Raw genomic sequence first — 18,827 nt, forward strand, 5'->3', positions numbered from 1 at the left:
CTGTGACTTACTATAACCAGTCATCTTACTATCAGAAAAGATTAGAGAAAAGGAAAGAGATAAGGAGGAGAAAAATGAAAATATTGGAAAATTGGAAAAACTTTTCAATTTACTATTTAATTTCAAAAATTGCTTTTGATAATTTTTCAAAGAATTTGAAATAACACACAGCAGGTCTAGAAGAATATCTCAGTTACGTCTCAATTCTTGCCACTAGCTAGAACCAACACTTATAAAACCACTCCTACAAGACATGTATTGTTCTTAATCAAGGAGAAAGAAACCAACATATGCTTTTTTTCATTTTGCCGGACACAATAATAGGCACTTAAAGGAGTTGTCTCATTGAACATAATTAATTATATTTAGGGTTATCAAATTTTGGAAATAGTTCACCAACCCATATAGAGTTGAGACAGGACCTGCTAATAATATGAGACAAAGACAAGTTAAAGATGGTCGTATTTCCTTTAAGGAAATCCCTAGGGATGCCTGATAAAACTCAGGGAAGAAACCTAGAAGTAGAGAGGAGTTGAACTTCGTAACGAAAAAAATACTGTTTACGAAAACCTAACTTTTAAAATGCCCTATATATAATGAATCCTTTTATATGGGCTCTGACAGCAAAACTGCCTTAAACCAACTTCCCCACCTAGTGGCCAGCACAGGAAGTTGTTTAAAAAACGTTCCTCTTTACAGTTTCTCTCCCTCTAGGGAAGGGTTCCTGTTCCCCTCCTGACATACCCATCCTTCCTCCTTTCTTTCTTCCAAACAGTTAATGCTATCTATTATGTGCTAAGTTCTATTAAGTGATGGGAACATGAAGGTGAAAGAAACACTGTCTCATCCACAAAGAGCTAACAGTGTTTAGCAGAAAGAAAGCCACATAAAACATAACATTTTGGGGGATGTTAAAGAAATATCCTGTGCTCAAAAATGCTAGGAAAACAATGGTTTTATTGTTTTGCATTATATACATATATACATGCATTATATATATACATATACATTCATATATACACATATATACGTATATATATGAAATAAATGGCACAGTCCTTAATTCTAGAGCCATGAAGATTGGCGAGCACCCAGATCCAAGAAAGTTTCAAAAAGAGGCATGGAACTCACAAGTGATGCGCAAGAGGAGAAAGGAAAATCAATGTATTCTCCAAGTAGGTTATCCCTAAAATATAAACGAGCTCTGCTAGGATGTTTCTGTTTCTTCTTCCCACTTTGTTTTTAATTCACAGTTTCCACGTTTTGACTTCCTTGTTACTTCTGCTGTGGAAACCTTCTCCTATTGGTTTATCTGGTCCCTGTCTTCTTTGGAGGGTGTATCATCCAGTGCAGGAACGTGAGGGAGAAAGAGCTTCAGCAAGTGAGGGAGGGATCGTCTCGCCTACAAGAAGTCTGTGCATCAGTGGTGCTGTGGCTCCCCCATGGCTTCAGAATCCCAGATTCCTTCCAGCTCTCTGCAGCAACATTCTTAGTGTGCGGCGGTTGTGTCCTCTTGGTTATGAGATGGGTATCTACTCTGTAGCCCCCATTTGTGCTTTAGGCAAGAATAAGGAGAAGAACAACGGCCAGAAGCACTTCTAGTGGCTTTGCCTATTTTAAAGAGTTTTTCCAGAATCCTCGCTCTGTAGCTGCTGCTTATGCCTCATTGGTCAGAAACATATCGTATGTCTAGTCATACTTGCAAGAAGCTGGGAAATGTAGTGTTTTAAAGCTGGGTACATTGTCACCGGAACAAAATCGGTGTTCTGTTAGTGACGAATAAAGGGGAACGTGCAAGTTGTGCAGGTAACTGGCAGTGAATGTCAGGACTCTTTCCAGGCTGCAGTGACTCTCCTTGAACGGTATTCCTTCCCGTGACCACCTCCTTCATCCTTGTTTGAATCCACTGCTCCCGGCCTCCATCAGGGCAGTGCTCTGCCCACGGGAATCTCCCAGGGGATGTAAAAATCCCACAGCCAGGTCACACCCCAGACCACCCGCATCTCACACTGGTTCTCAGCGATGGCTGCACATTGGAGTCACCTGAGAAGTTTTAAGAACTACTGATAACTTGGTGTCACCTGCAGAGAAAATAATGTAATTGCTCTGGGGAAAAGCCAGGGCAATAGGAGGCGTAAATTCTCCCCAGGTGATTCTAATATGTAGCAACGTTTGGGAACCATTGTGCTACCAGTAAGCCCCAGCCAGCAATAGCTTTTCATGCTCCGCAGGTGATTGCAATGTGCAGTCACGCCTGAGAACCACTATACTAAGGCAGAAAGCTCACGGGTGCTGAGCTGGGAGCTGCCCTGGGTTACCCTTCCCGTTCTTAACGGCTGGAATTTTGGAGTCTGTATCACTTGGGTCTGTAGACAGACCACAGAGAGGAAGCTTTTCAAAGACAATGATTAAGCAGAAAGAATAATCTAATCTCTACAAGCTTGTAAAACACTAGTCATCGACACAGAGATTTGCGAAGGACTTTTCCATCCTTGGACATTTTCACGTCTTCCATCCCTTCTCTGTGCAAGGGCCCTCTCAACAGCTAGGTGAGATTTACACCTTTTATTTGTGGGTGGTGGGGTCGGAGGATACTGTGGGTAAGGGGAAGGCAGCAGCCCTTCTGGATTTAATGAATTTTCTTCCCGGGGCCTGTGAGTTGTTCAAACTCTTACCGGGGATTTTGTTTTCAGTGAGTTCTTGTCTGTGGTCATACTATCCTGCTAATGCTGGAAGGGTGAGAGTGCGTTGTGTTCAAAACCTGACTGCTTTGATTTTAGATGGAAATCAGAACAAGCAGGAGTCTGGTTTTTTCCACTCATTTATAATGAATAGAAATTAAAATTTAATATTATTGTTTCATGTATGTTTGAGCTGGATGATTTCACCTGTGGCAGAATATATTATTTCAGAGGCCTAATTAATGATTTTAACATGCTTTTAAAACATTTCCAGAGCTTGACCATTGGCCCAAAAGCTTGTTTTAGGGATAGGGTAAGCTAAAGCCACTTTTGAGAAACACAGTCAGTTCTACAGCAAAGATGAAGGAGGTAAGACTGAAGACTCCCTGATAAGTAGTATGAAGGGAAGTTTTGGAATTGAGAACATAGATCTGGCTGTCAGAGTCAAGGTGGAACCAAATAAAGGAGAGAGTTTCTTGGATAATTCCCCATAATGTCACCCTGACACATTATATGTATATTGGTTCTTCTTGGCATTCATCCAAAGGTTTTAGAGATTGGAGTATCAAAACGAGTTTGTTATAATAAAAGGTACTGTGTTTTAAGTACCTGTTTTGTACCAGGGGATTTTAGGCCCATTCTGCGTCTTATCTACTCCTTACAACAGCCCTTTTTACAGAAAAACAATTGAGGCTCAGAGGAGTAAAGTGACTTGACCGAGGTCACCTGTGTGGTAGGTGGTAAGCAGCAGAGCTGGGGTTTGAAACCAGGTCTCCCCTTAGGGGATTCCTTTAATTGTGTTATTTAAAGAAAGTGGAGGAGGGGAAAAGAAGGAGAAGGAGGAAAAAATCTGAGAAAGTGTTACAGCAATCCTCAACCATCTGTGCCTAATTTTTCAAAATATTTTTATCTGATGACTCCACCTCAGCATTAGTCATTTCATCAGCCATGGTAAAACTGGGGAGTCGTGACAGGCCCTCACCAAGTGTGAGCTGAGTGTGTGAATGTGGTCTATGCCATCTCCTCACCACAGAGTGAGAGTCAGTGGGACCAGAGCAGACGTGCTCAGTCCTGTAAACACACAGTTGTCCTTTTTGAGGAAGAGGACTTCTGTTTGTATCATTGTGGAGCATCCTATCTTTGGTGGAATGACCAATGGCAGCTAAGATTTGGAAAAGTGACAAATACGGCCTCAGCATCTCTTTCTATGGTTCCTCCGTTATGACCGTCTTTGAATTCATACTCAGTAGGAACTTATTTCGTGCCTTCTGTGTGTCTAGCGTTATCCTGGGTGTTGTACACATCCTAACCATAATTATCAAACCAGAAATTTATTCTAAGTTAATTTCTATTTGTAAAAAAAATTTTAAAGCTAAAGTTGATCTTAGGAATTGCTGTTGGCTGCCGGTTGCTGACCAGATAATATCTAAACACCTTAGCTTGGCATACACAGTTCTCACCACATGCTGCCAATTGCCTGGCCAACCTAATCCCTTACCAGTCATCTCCATGGCAACTCACACCAGCCCCTTGGAGATTTTCATTGTTTTCTGGGCCATGCTTGGTCCACTGCTGACTCTGTGCCTTTGCATATACTATGTCTTCTGTTTAGAATACCTTTCCCTCTTAACCTGTATGGTGTATTCCTATTCATCCTTCAGAGCCTTATTTGCACATCCCCCCTCTATGAGTAAGGCCTCCCTGACTCTTAGGCAAAGTAAGTTGCTGTCTTCTGTTTTCATGACTCCGTTCCCAAAGTAAAGTAAATATAAAGTCTATGACGATACTTCCTATTGAAACGTCTCTCCCAATGGAATCTGAAAACTCCAAGGGCTGGGACTGTGTTTTATTTATCTTTACCTGTGTCATGCCTGCCTATTGTAGGATTTCAGTAAAGGTTTTTCTGAATAAGTTAATAAAATTACACAAAATTGAAACCCTGTCAGAGAACCTAAGATGTGGGAGGGTTCACAGGGACAGGTGAGATGTTGGAAAAAATATCATTCCTAAATGTGTAACTTTGAACAGATTTGGAGTGAGATGATGAGTATGAAGGAAATAACCAGGGCACTTAGACATGATTAAAATTAATATATTGCATAAAATTTATAAATATAAAGAAAGTCAAAGTAGAGATGTAGTGTCTGTGGACTTGAAACTATTTGTAGAGGCTTTGTGGAGGAGGTTAATTTGAAACCTGTGCTTGAAAGAGGGATGGAAGGATCTCTTTAGTTCATGGGAAAATGGTCTCAGAAAGCCATTTGCATTGAGGAAAAAGAGACATGAATCCAAAAATGTGGGTAAGCTGAGTGCCTGGTGCCTGGCAGGTCCTCAGGAGCTGCGTGATTGTGCTGGAGCGTTTTGGAGTGTCCACCACGTGCCCCTCATCTACACCACGTGCCCTTCATCTACTCCAATTTTCAGATCATTGAGAACACACACTGCCAGTCAGATGAGGAACAGAGTTATCAGTTTCATTGCCCAGAGCACTGGGTAAACTGGGGGCAATGTGCCCGCCACACCCTGAACCAAACCCCCAAACCTGAACGCCAGATGGACTTCCTGCTCCCTAAGTCTGCACGATGGAGGCTGGTTCCCACCTCTTGAAGAGCCAGGTCTGCAACAAAGATGTTTAGTCATCAGAGAAATTCACAGTCACCTAATGAACCCAGTCGGTAGCACGGCAGAGAGAGCTAGAGAGTGGAGGAGAGAACTATGGGCTCCTAAGTCAGCTTCTAGAAGCCAGACCCTGCACGCTAAGAACCACAGGGACCCGGAAGAGAAGCAGGCTCCTTGCCATCCTCACCGGCCTGTGAGGAGGTCTTGGGGGAGAGAGGGGCGACGGAAGCTGCTTCCTTCCCGCTCCAGAACCAAACTGACCTGACCCGCTAGTGCCCCAGCCTCCCCGTGCTTCTTCGGAAGGGTGAGCAGAGTGTGGAAAGAGGGGCCACCCGTGTTCACCCTACACTGTTGCCTCCTCAGAACTGGGTTTAATTCCTTTCCCCTCTGTGGAAACATGGGCTGGAGGTGGGGTGGGAATAATCATTTCTGCAAAAGACATGCTGAGCAGGAGGTATGTTTGACTGTCCTGGGGGTGGCAAAGGCTGGTGCAGAAGGATGAAGAGGCTGGGGCTGTGCATGGGTCGCAGGAGCTGAAGGGGGTGGGGGCAGAGCAGAGGCTGACTGTCACCCTGTAGCTCGGGGGCACCAGCCATGAGGAAAGGTTGTGTTGGAAGAATAGTCCTGCTTAAAGGTGGTCAGGAGAGAAGTCTCTAGAAAAGGAGGCAGGACCCATCAAGAAGTTGGAATGAGTCGGTCATCTGTCAAGGTCAGTTGCATCAAGTCTGAAAGTAGCTGGGAATGTTGGGGCCAGTTCTTCCCTTCATCCGAATTTGTGAAGGATTTGGTAACCCCACGTGACCTTGCCAAAGGCCCTCCAGTATTAGCAGAATCAGTGTGTAAGGGCTGAAAAGGACTCGAAGACCAAGCCTCTTATTTTACAGATGAGAAAACAGAGGCCAAGAGGGATTGATTTGCTGTCAGCCTTACAGTTTGATTACTCCCTCCAAAAGCATCATAAATGTCCACAATTGTTCTGTGGTGACAATCAAAAGACTATCTTTGTCATTTTCAAAAGGTGTCAGGTTTCGGACATGAGACAAACCTTTGATTTACAAGCACACCTCTTCACGTGACAGCCTCCTTCAGGTTCATCATTAGCTACTAAAGTTTTTAAGGACATGGAGCTGTGAAAGAAGTGTTAAACTGTACAGTTAGTGGAAGTAGGTTGTGCTAAATTGGATATCTGCGAGAAGCTTTTTGAGCCATAAGAGTCAACATTTTTCTTTCATTACCTTTAAAGTCTGTTTATGTGGAAGATAAGGAAAAGCCTGGCTCAGGTACTCATTAAGAATTAGTGGGAGGGGCTTCCCTGGTGGCGCAGTGGTTGGGAGTCTGCCTGCCAATGCAGGGGACATGGGTTCGAGCCCTGGTCCGGGAAAATCCCACATGCCGCGGAGCAAATGGGCCCGTGAGCCACAATTACTGAGCCTGCGCATCTGGAGCCTGTGCTCCGAAACAAGAGAGGCCGCGATGGTGAGAGGCCCGCGCACCGCGATGAAGAGCGGCCCCCGCTTGCCGCAACCGGAGAAAGCCCTCGCACAGAGACTAAGACCCAACACAGCCAAAAATACATACATACATACATACATAAAAAACAAGTACCTTTGCATTCACTAAAAAAAAAAAAAAAAAAAAAAGAATTAGTGGGAGGGTTGAGCAAGAAGGAATAACAGAAAGGGGTCTGAACAGAGGACCTAGCACTTCATTTATTTTTTCTGGAATTCACTCGTCACACTAATAAGGGACCAGGCTTGATATTGAGGACACAGTGAGGAAAGCTGTCTGTGGCTGGTGCTTCATTCTTTCTCGACCCCATATGGTTTAACAAACAACCTTCAATCTCCAGATGGCACTCCACAGATTGGCATCATCAACACTCCAACAAAACTGGAAAACAGGTTTGTTCCTATGCCATCTGTATTTTCAGGGTCTTCTTTGTAAGTGCTTAGTGTTTTCAGCCTTGTTCCCTGCTAGGGTCTGAATGTGACCCCCCAAATTCATATGTTGAATCCTATCCCCCAAAGGTGATGGTGTGTGGAGGTGGGGCTTTGGGGAGGTTATTGACTCAAGAGGGTAGGGCCCTCATGAATGGGATTAGTGTTATTTTTTTCCATCTTTATTGAGAGATATAGTTGACATATAATATTGTATAACTTTAAGGTGTACAATATGATGATTTGTTACATGTATGTGTTGTAAAATATTTACCACAATAATGTTACTTAACACATAAGTACCATTTTGTTGTTATTATGGTGAGAACATTAAAGCTCTACCCTCTAAAACTTTCCAAGTACACAATATCAATATAATATTGTTAACTATAGTCACCATGAGTACATTAGATCCCTGGAACTTATTCATAGCTCAAAGTTTGTACCCTTTTGCCCAATATCTCCCTATTTCACTCACCTCTCAGTCCCTGGCAACTACTGTTCTACTCTGTGTTTTTCTGAGTTCGATACTTTTAGATTCCACATATAAGTGAGATCACCCAGTATTTGTCTTTCTCTATCTGACTTACTTCATTTTGCATAATGCCTTCAAGGTCCATCCACATTATTGAAAACAGCAGAGTTTCTTTCCTTTTCATGGCTGAATAATATATTCCGTTTGTTTGTTCTTTCATTCTATCTATCTATCTATCTAATCTATCTGTCTATCTATCTCACATTTTCTTTTATCCATTCATCCTTCAGTGGACATTTAGGTTGTTTCCATGTCTCAGTTACTATGAATAATGCTGCAGTGAACATGTATGCAGGTATCTCTTTAAGATAGTGATTGTATCTTCTTTGGATATATACCCAGAAGTGGGACTGCTGGATCATATGGCAGTTGTTTTTAATTTTGTATAGAAACTCCATACTGTTTTCCATAGTGGCTGTACCAATTTATGTTCCTATCAACAGTGCACAAGGGTTCCCTTTTTTCCACACCCTTCCCAGCATTTATCTCTTATTTTGTTTTGTTTGTTAACAGATGTGAGGTGATATCTCATTGTGGTTTCGATTTGCATTTCCCTGATGATTAGTGATGTTGAGCACCGTTTCATGTGCCTGTTGGCCATTTGCATGTCTTATTAGGGAAAATGTCTATTCAGATTATTTGGCCAGTTTTTAATTGGATTTTTTTTTTTTTTTTTTTTTTGCTGTTGAGTCATATGAGTTCCTTGATTATTTTGGATATTAACCCCTTATCAGACATATGATTTGCAAATATTTTTACTCATTTTGCAGGTTGCTTTTCATTTTGTTGTTTTTTTCTTTTGCTGCACAGAAACATTTTGGTTTGATTATCGTCTCACTTGTTTATGTTTGGTTTTGTTGTGCCTTTGCTTTTGGAGTCATATCCAAATATTCATTGCCAGGATCAATGTCAAGGAGCTTTCCCCCTATGTTTTCTTCTAGCAGTTTAACAGTTTCAGGTCATACATTCAAGTCCATAGTCCATTTTGAATTAATTTTTGTGAGTAGTGTAAGATAGGTGTTCAATTTCATTCTTTTGCATGTTGATATCCAGTTTTCCCACCCCTAGTTATTGAAGAGACTGTCCTTTCCCCATTGTATATTAGTAGCTCCCTTGTCAAATATTAATTGACCATATAAGAATGGATTTATTTTCAAGCCCTTAATTCTGTTCTATTGGTCTGTGTGTCTGGGTTTTTTTGCCTGTATCATACTGTTTCGATTACTACAGCTTTCTAATATACTTTGAAATCAGGAAATATGATGCCTTTAGCTTTGTTCTTTCTGAAGATTCCTTTGGCTGTGTGGGGTCTTTTGTGGTTCCATACAAATTTTAGAATTTTTTTTCTATTTCTGTGAAAACTATTATTGGAATTTTGGTAGGGATTGGATTGGATAGCTGGCTATGGGTAGTATACATTTTAACAATATTAACTCTTCTGATCCATGAACATGTAATATCTTTCTATTTGTGTCTTCTTCAATTTCTTTTATCAGTGTCTTATAGTTTTCAGTATATAGATCTTTCACTTCCTTGGTTAAATTTATTCCTATGTAGTTTATTGTTTTTGATGCTATTGTGAGTGGGGTTGTTTTCTTTATTTCTTTTTCAGATAGTTCATTGTTAATGTATAGAAATACAAGTAATTTTTTTATGTTGACTTTGTATCCTGCAATTTTACTGAATTCCTCTATTTGGTCTAACAGTTCTTTGGTGGAATCTTTAGGATTTTCTATGTAAAAGATCATGTTCTCAGCAAACAGAGACAATTTACTTCTTCCTTTCCAATTTGGATGGCTTTAATTTCTTTTTCTTGCCTAATTGCCGTGAGTAGAACTTCTAGTACTATGTTCAGTAGGAGAGTTGAGAGTTGGCAAACTTGTCTTGTTCCTGATATTAGAGGGAAAGCTTTCAACATTTCATCTTTAAGTATAATGTTAGCTGTGGACTTGTCAGGTATGGCCTATGTTATGTTGAGGTATGTTGCTTCTATATCCATTTTGTTGAGAATTGTTATCATGAATGGATGTTGAATTTTGTCAAATGCTTTTTCTGCATCGATTGATTATATGATCTATAAATGATCATATGATTTTTCTCTTTTATTCTATTGTGCTGTATTTATTGGTTTGCATATGTTCAACCATCCTTGTGTTCCAGGAATACATCCTACTTGATCCTTTTAATGTGCTATTGAATTTGTTTTGCCAGTATTTTGTTGAGAATTTTTGCATCTGTATTCATCAAGGATACTGGCCTGTAGTGTGCCTTTCTTGTAGCATCCTTATTTAGCTTTGGTATTAGGTATGCTGTTCTTGTAAAATGAGTTTGGTAGTATTCCCTCCTCTTCAGATTTTTGGAAGAATTTGAGAAAAATTGGCATTAATTCTTCTTTAAATATTTGGTAGAGTTCACTTGTAGAGCCATCTGTTCTGTGCTTTTCTTTTTGGGGAAGTTTGATGACTGATTCAATCTCCTTACTTGTTATTGGTCTCTTTAAATTTTCTATTTCTTCATGATTCAGACTTGGTAGGTTGTATGTTTTTAGAAATTTACCAATTTCTTCCAGGTTTGTACACCCAAAGGTGGAAGCAGCCCAATTATCCATTGACAAATAAATGGGTAAACAAAATGTGGTCTATATGTACAATGAAATATAATTCAGCCTTAAAAAGGAAGGAAATTCTGACACATGCTACTACATGGACGAACTTTGAGGACACTATGCTAAGTGACATTAAGCAGTTTGTCCTTAAGGACATTATGCTAAGCCAATCACAAAAGGACAGGTGTTATATAATTCCTCTTTTTTTTTTTTTACTAATTTATTTTATTTATTTATTTTTAGCTGCGTTGGGTCTTCGTTGCTGCACGCGGGCTTTCTCTAGTTGTGTCGAGTGGGGACTACTCTTCGTTGCGGTGCGCGAGCTTCTCACTGCAGTGGCTTCTCTTATTGCGGAGCATGGGCTCTAGGCGCATCGGCTTCAGTAGTTGTGGATCGCAGGCTCAGTAGTTGTGGCTTGCAGGCTCTAGAGCGCAGGCTCAGTCGTTGTGGCGCACAGGCTTAGTTGCTCCGCGGCATGTGGGATCTTCCCGGGCCAGGGCTCTAACCTGTGTCCCCTGCATTGGCAGGCGGATTCTTAACCACTGCGCCACCAGGGAAGCCTATAATTCCTCTTATATGAGTACTCAGAGTAGTCAAATTCATAGAGATAGAAAGTAGAAAGATGGTTTCCAGGGGCAGGGAGGAGGGGAGATTGGGGAGTTGTTTCGTGGGTACAGGGTTTTAGTTTTGCAAGGTGAAAAAGTTTTGGAGCTTTGTTGCGTGACAATGTGAATATACTTAACACTACTGAACTATACACTTAAAAATGATTAAGATTGTAAAAATTTTATGCCATGTGTCTTTTGCTACAATTAAAAGTAAAACAAAACAAAACATATAACTCATTAAAACTGAAATGTGCAGTTAAGATTGTAGTCACTTTTTTACTATAGTGAAGGAAAATACCTCTTAGAGTATCTCCATAATTCCTTTTTCTTAAACCACTTAAGTTCACTTCAATTGTGAAGCACATTTGATTCCTCTCCATATTCTCTCCCAAGGACTTTTTAAAAAATTGTTTCACCCAAATGAGGGTTTTTGCAGAAGTTCTCTTGGCCCTGATGCCCAGAGGTAGTGAATTCAGTAATGAATGCCTGTTGAAAATCAGTAATCATCTCAGCTTTCTTGATAAATGGAAGCATCTTTACTGTGACTTTGTACTGCAGACTCTCTCTCTCTCTCCCTCTCACCTTGGGTGGCTGGTCAACCAGTTAACTTCAAGTTATACTAGGGCCACACCCATTCCCCTACTTACTGCCACATGCCTGCCTTTTTTTTTTTTTTTTTTGTAAATCATATCACGGATCACAAGGGCAATTGGGTGAGAATGTGGGGTGGTTAGCACCAATCAGGCAGAGCCAACCATTGGGGTTAAGAAAATATTTGTTGCATGAATGAATCAAGGCATGAACGGGACTTGAGAATGAATCTCATAGCCATGTGGAGGATGGGTAGTATGATTGGCATATAAGGAGGCCTACAGCATGCTTACAGTTGGTCACGGAGCGGGAGTCATAAGCATATAGCACAGAGTGCATGTGGGCCTCTGCTGGCTGAGAACCACGCTCTCAAACGATGAAGAGCTCACACCAAAAAACGACCCGATGGGACTTCCCTGGTGGTCTAGTGGTGAAGACTTTGCCTTCCAATGCAGGGGGTGTAGGTTCGATCCCTGGTCAGGGAGCTAAGATCCCACATGCCTTGTGGCCAAAAAACCAAAACATGAAACAGAAGCAATATTGTAACAAATTCAGTAAAGACTTTAAAAATGATCCACATCAAAAGCAATCATTAGGGAAAAAAATGACATGACGCCAGTAACTCCTCATCAGCCTTTCCTGTCCGGTCAGCGTCTCTCATTTTCTCACAGGAAGGGCTTGTGGAAAAGCTGCCTCTTCCCAGCACCATCGCCAAACAGCTTCAAACAGCTCTGACACTTTGCTGTTCATCTCAGAGTTAAACTAAAGCAGCGAGGTCTCTCCTTTCTGGGACCAGCATGGCCTTTAATAGGGTTAGAGAGACATATTTCTTCTCCCTTGCCCATGTTTAAATTGGGGCTCGAATCCGGTCATCTCCAAGACCCCAAGGGGAGGAAGGAAGTCTGTTTAAAGGGATGCTTGACTTTTCCATTCACAAGGATGTTGTACTCATTTCCTAGGGCTTCTGTAACAAATTACCTCAAATCGTGTGGCTTAAAACAAAAACTTAGTCTCTCCCAGTCCTGGTGGCCAAGAGTCTGAAATCAAGTTGCTGGCAGGGCCATGCTCCCTCAGTAGTCTCTAGTGGTGCATCCTCCGTGCCTCCTCCTGCTTCCTGTGGCTCCAGGTGTTCTTTGACTTGGGGCCTGCAGAATCCCATCTCTGCCTCTGTCTTCACGTGGCCTTCTCCCCTGTGTGTTTGAGTCTCTCACACCCTCACTCTGTCTTCTTCTTATAAGAACACTAGTCATCGGATGTAGGGCCCACCCAAATCCAGGATGATCTGATCTTGAGACCCTTAATTACATCTGCAAAGATTTTTCTTCCAAATAAGACCACATTCACAGATTCTGGTGCTTAGGACTTGGACTTCTCTTTTGGAAAGTTAATATTCAACCCACTGCTGGTGAAAATGTTTCAGCTGAAATGGTGGCCGATAAGCTAAAACCTCTTTGGAGCAATGTCGGCTTAGTCCTGTTCTAACTCTCTCTGTTCTCCAGGGCTTAGGCCTCCGCAGACTGGGCCCATGAACCAAATCTCATTCCTCTCTGCCACCCCTTCCCCAATCTCTTACCAACTTGCCTACCCGCTCCCCCTGCCTGCCCCCATTCTCTTTCCTTTAGGCAGAAAATACCCTTTTAAACACATGGGCCTGGAGAAGTGAAGCAATTTGTCAAGGTTATACCACAAGTTAGCAGGACCCGAGTTCCAGAGTCCTAATCCAATGTCCTTTCTGAAATAGTTATTTTAAAATCATGTTGCGGCAGTTATGAAACATGGGGGGTAGAGCTTTCGCATTAGAACATTCAGCTTTCTGCATTCCTGGCAGCCTTTCCAGGCTGTTTCCAAAGAAACTTATCAGCCTGTCAACATTCTCAGCAGCCCCTCTTACCTTCCCCGTGTCACAGGCACGACAAAGTGCAGACAGACTTGCTTCGCACAGCCTCCTCAGCCAGTCGCTATGGAGGCGATTTCTCCTGTCTCTCGTCCAAGGCGTGTGATGGCAGCGACTTTCAGGCAGCCGAGCCGCGCACGAGCTCTGTGAACTACGCTGTCAATTTTTATTTGAATCCGCCTTTATTCACAGTTTGATTTCATTTAGGACTGGCCTCGCTTCCCGTTCAAATGCCAGGCCTGCGGCCTCACACTAACTGGCAGAACTATCTAGTCATCACTACAAAGAACCAACTCTGCCCCTGGACTCTCGCACGGGAGTTTGGCTTCTGTGTTAACTCCATCTTCCTGGGCAGCTCTCCGTCCTAAAGCAACAGTCAAGAGAGAGAGACAAGGAATTTCATCTTTACTTTCTGTTTCTGGGAACGACGCTGGCTCGGAAATTGTTTCTTTTTCCTTTTCTCAGGTCAGGTTTGCTTTCTCGTGTCCTTGAGGAGTAGGAATAGAGAGACCACATTGTAGATCTCTGAAATTATAGCCCCTGGGAAAAGATCTTAAAAGGGAGATGAATAAAGTATTCTGAATCTGGCCTTTGAGTGCTTATGAAGTCAGAAAATGCGTTCTTTGGTAAAGGATTCATCTCAGGACACATGTGAAGGCTAGAAGCCGATCTCTCGGCAAACACTAAATTAAAAATGTAGTATAGGGAACAGAAATGGGGCAAAAGAAGCTCATTTCCATTACGTTTTCAGTTTGGCGTCTCAGAGTGACCAGCAGGAGATACACCACAGCCAGGAAGGGCCAGGATGCAGCTGCTGGCTGCTACCTGAGGGAACGCGCCTGAAGGTTGTTCCTGTTGTTTTGCCTGTTTTCTCTGACTGACTTGATATAAAGCCACTCTAAGAGTGCGCCTCTTTGTAAAGCTCATTCACAGTTGTTGCTTGTGGCGGTTGTTTAAATCAGAGAAGTTTAAGCCTAAGAAAAGCAGCGGCAAACCCAAGATCACGTGTGAGCTAACTTGGACGCCAGGCTTCAGGAAGGGCCGTAGGATAAAATGAGTTGGATACACACCAATTAGCACAGGCCACGGACACCAGAGCAGAGGAGGTTGGAACCAGGTTGAAACTAAGCAAGTATGAAATGAAGCTGGGAGCGGAGGACAAAAGCAAAAAAGGTATTCAGATCTTTGTCTTCTTCCCAAAAAGGGGCCAGAAGTCAGAGTATGCTCCGCACATGCATATACTCAAATTAAATCCCATAGGCCCCATGAGAGGAGGCCATGTAGATTGCTAAAGTTCCCCACACTTTTCAAGCTGAAATACTACCTTCTTCTCCCAGTCTTCCCAGGTTCCCCTCACCAGTTATGCCAAATCAGCAGTTTCTTCTCATCTATAACCGTAAATGGGACTTTGTACCTCTCTTGAGGCACATGGAAGTGATGAAACTGAGGCTCAGAGAAATTAGGAAATTCGCTAAATTCACACAGTAAGACTCAAAGCCAGGACTCAAAACAAGTAATTCCAACTCCATGACCAGTGTCTTCTCTCTATTGGGGGTAAGATCAATAAACATTTTACATACATAGAGTTTGAGTTGGCAACATGGCACCCATTTGGGGATATGCAACCAGGTAACAATGGGTCAAGATCTAGAGAAAAGTCTAGGCTAGCAGTGTCCATTTGGGAGTCATTTGCTTGAAAGCTGTGAGGCTAATGAGAATGTGCAGGGAGAGAAAAAAATGAAGGAAGCCAAAAAGCTTGATGATAAGACCTAAAGGAATTCCCCAACTTAAGGAGTGAAAATGTGGACAGGCAAAAAAGGTGGAGCAGTGAGAGAGGTGGGAAGAGAACCAGGAAAGGCTAGTGCCATAGGAACTCAGTTAAGAAGGAGGCAGTGGTCAAGAGGATTTAATTTGAGATAATGGTTTGTGGGAGATAAGATCCAAGAAGGGTCTATTTGAGTTAAAGTTAATGAAGCAGTTGACCTTAGAGGTCTTCAGTTAGACCTCTTTTCTGAATTCTATACTTTTAAAAAAATATATATTTATATATTTATTTATTTATGTTTTGGCTGTGCTGTGCAGCATGTGGGATCTTAGTGCCCTGACCAGGGATCGAACCTGCACCCCCTGCACTGGAAGCGCAGTCTTAACCACTGGACCGCCAGGGAAGTCCCTCTACTTGTATGTTGAAGTATTTACTTGACTTCCCCAAAGCACCTCAAATCATATATTCAGATGTCCTGAACTTACGTCTTCCTCCCTGCACTGAACTCCCCAAATCTAATGCTCTTCCATGGTCCTTACTTCAGTGAATGTGTCTATCATCTATTCTGTATCCAAAGGTAGCTCTTGGTCACATCTTCTTCCTCACCTACGATATATAATCCAACATCTTCCTAGCTGCAAGGGAGGCTGGGAAATTGCCTGGAGTTGGCTTGGACCAGGGCTTGGCAAATGTTTTCTGTGAAGGTCCAGGTAGTAAATATGAGGCTCTGCAGGCCATATGCTGTCGTTGCAGCTGCTCAAATCTGTCCTTGGAGTGTGAAAGCAGCCATAGACAATAAGTAAATGAGTGGGTGGGTCTTTGTCCCAATACAATTTTATGTACAAAAACAGGTGATGGGCTGGATTTGGCCCAGGGGTAGTTTGCCAGCCTGTGGCTTAGACAAAACATAACCTGCTTCTAAGAGCCGGCCACACTGGAGCTGTAAACAGTCATGATTCTGTAGGCATGAAGTCAGTGGGGACCGGCTATTGGTGGACCATTAACAGTGCCTGCTTATGCCTGGGCAAGGCTATTCTCTTTTCAGACGTGGGAACTGCCCCTTCCTATGACTAACGGCAACAAACTACCCATTGGAGGTCTTTGTTGAATCATGGAAGCCGTAGTTTTGGTTTTTAATAAAAAGTGCAGTTGAGTGTTTTCTTCCCTGACTATTGCTCATTAGAAGAGTTAGTCACTAATCAGTGACTTTGGCAAAAGGACCCACCAATCCTACAAATCATCAAATTAGAAAAATTTTAAACTGATGCTCTGGCTCTTGAAGCTTTATGGAAGGAAAACTAGGATTGAAATAGCTGGAGGGAGCTGTGAGGCCAGGACACCTGTGCTGGGGTGTATGTTAATTTGTTTGGAAATATTTATCTATGCACACATAGATGGTGCACTTGATGAGTAACTATATTTGTGCCACACTTACGTGCTTTTTCTCCGCCTTTAATGCAATCAGTGCACATTATAGAGGATAAATATGCAAATGTTGAATAAAGCTTGAATTTTTTGATTAAAAAAGCTAAATAAGGGGAATTATAAGTACCCAATTTAACATTTTAAATATGAAGTGAAATGTTCTCCTTCATTCCCATTCATTGCCGTGGATTTTGTTGATATTCGCCATGGAACTTGATTATTTTATGCCGATCTGTTTTTAAAGGAGTTGGCTTGGGTTTTGGTGAGATCACGGGGACGAGGGTAAGTAAGGCTGGGAGGAAAATGGCTGTCTAAAGAATGACTCTTTTCCTGTCCTGGGTGATGTTGGCACACGAAGCAGCTTACGGCTTGTGTACTTGCGAAGAATATCAGCATATAAATAGTTAGGAATTAAATTTCCAAAAGGAAGCATTTTCCCCACTCAATTTTCTCTTAATTCAGAAAAATTACTTTTAAATTGATGTAACACAGCAGCTTATAACAGTTACAGTATTCTCCTCCAGGAATAAATGCAGGCTTTTCTCTGCTCCCTTTTCAAATTGGTAAAGAAATGCTCTCTCTTCAGGCTTTGCTCTTTGTGAGGAGGAAAGTGAGCCTCTCTACTGGCTTGGGATTAAAGAGTTCACATTGCAATCGGTTGATTATTTATTAAACACTTCCTCATGTGGGATTCAGTACTGTCCATAATTAAATTACAAAGATCCATGCCAGGATCTTTGGAGTTTAGAATCTTCCATGGTCTATGCAGCTGGGTGATCTTGGCCAAGTGGCTGGTCATGATAGCATAGTAATTATACCTTATAATTTTGCAGCAGTTTATTCAAAGTATTTCCACCTGTGTGTCCTTGTTTGATTTGAAACCTACCTCTGGGCCTCAGGAAGAGAACGGGTCAGGCTATTCCTAAGTCCCTTTTGGAGCTACCACTATGAGTTCAATAAGGTGTTTAAATGGGGAAGAAAAGAACGGGGTAGACTAATGATAACTGCACCGAATTTAACCCTAATTGACATGCTAGTGTGAACAAGTAGTAGGAAATCTAGTATACAATAACTAAACAATGCTTTGTCCATGCTTACCAATAAGCTTTCAAGATTTATAAAGCTTTTCACTTAAGGTTCCCTGGTTTGGTCACTTTCTAAGGGAAATTCCTCCTATAGTCTTTCTTACCTCTAGTATTTTATACCAGTTACTCTCATCATAGTTCAAGGCATGCAATCACATTGCAAGAATGTGAAGTTCTTCAGAAGCTGAGGCCCTTCCTGCGTCAGTGGAGGGAGTACAAGTGTTCAAGACGTGGCAGAGATCTGATGGCATGGGCGTTACATTCGTAGCAGTAGCAAAATTTTAACCCATGTCCCTTACCTGTCTTTTCTGAAATGGAAGGGCTGACAAGATGTTACATCATAATACCCCCATTTAAACTCAATGTTGCTTTCATTTACACCCAAGTGAGGAAAGTATATATTAAAATTTTAAAAAATAAATGCTTCATTTTGGAATAATTCTAGATTTGCAGAAAAGTTGCAAAGATAACACAGAGTTCCCATACACCCCTCACCGAGTTCCCTCTACTGTTAACATCTTACATTATTACAGTACATTTGTCAAACCTAAGCGACCACTGATACACTGCTATTAATGAAACTCCAGACTTTGTTTGGCTTTTACCAGTTTTAGGAAGATAATTTTAAATCTCAGATGTCTGCGTCTGTGTACAGGGGTCAGCTCAGCTGTTTCAAGTTCTATGAACCTGAGTTGATGCCATTGAATCACAGAATGGCATATGAGTAAAGAATTTTAGGATCTACATAGTGCTAACACATTTGTATAAATGAGGGAAATAAAGTCACTGGGGAAACAAAAATCACACAGGGCCAACATCACTTCAGTTGCACAGCATGTTCTGCCCAGACAGCTCTGACTAGTGGCCACTTAGGTCTTGGCTGACCTTTTCTTGGTGAGAAAGAATCCTTGTATAACACAGACACACCTTCAGGACACATTGAGTTGAAAAGTCCCTTCCATTGTAACATGCAGAAAGATCCCAATTCTCGTGGTCCTTCTAATTTGTTCAAGGAGAAATTCTATGGCAGGAGCCGTGACAGAACAGGTAGGTGGAATTTCTGAAAAGGGTGTGATTGAGGT

The 18,827-nt window shown here is 41.9% G+C and overlaps 1 pseudogene; it reads left to right on the top strand.

The window, feature by feature from the left end:
* The first annotated feature begins 1,073 nt into the window (after window positions 1-1,073).
* LOC118903505 overlaps window positions 1,074-18,827 on the top strand; it is a 163,090-nt pseudogene continuing 145,336 nt past the window's right edge.

The sequence above is a fragment of the Balaenoptera musculus genome, chromosome 11, assembly GCF_009873245.2.
Source record: "Balaenoptera musculus isolate JJ_BM4_2016_0621 chromosome 11, mBalMus1.pri.v3, whole genome shotgun sequence".
Taxonomy (NCBI): domain Eukaryota; kingdom Metazoa; phylum Chordata; class Mammalia; order Artiodactyla; family Balaenopteridae; genus Balaenoptera; species Balaenoptera musculus.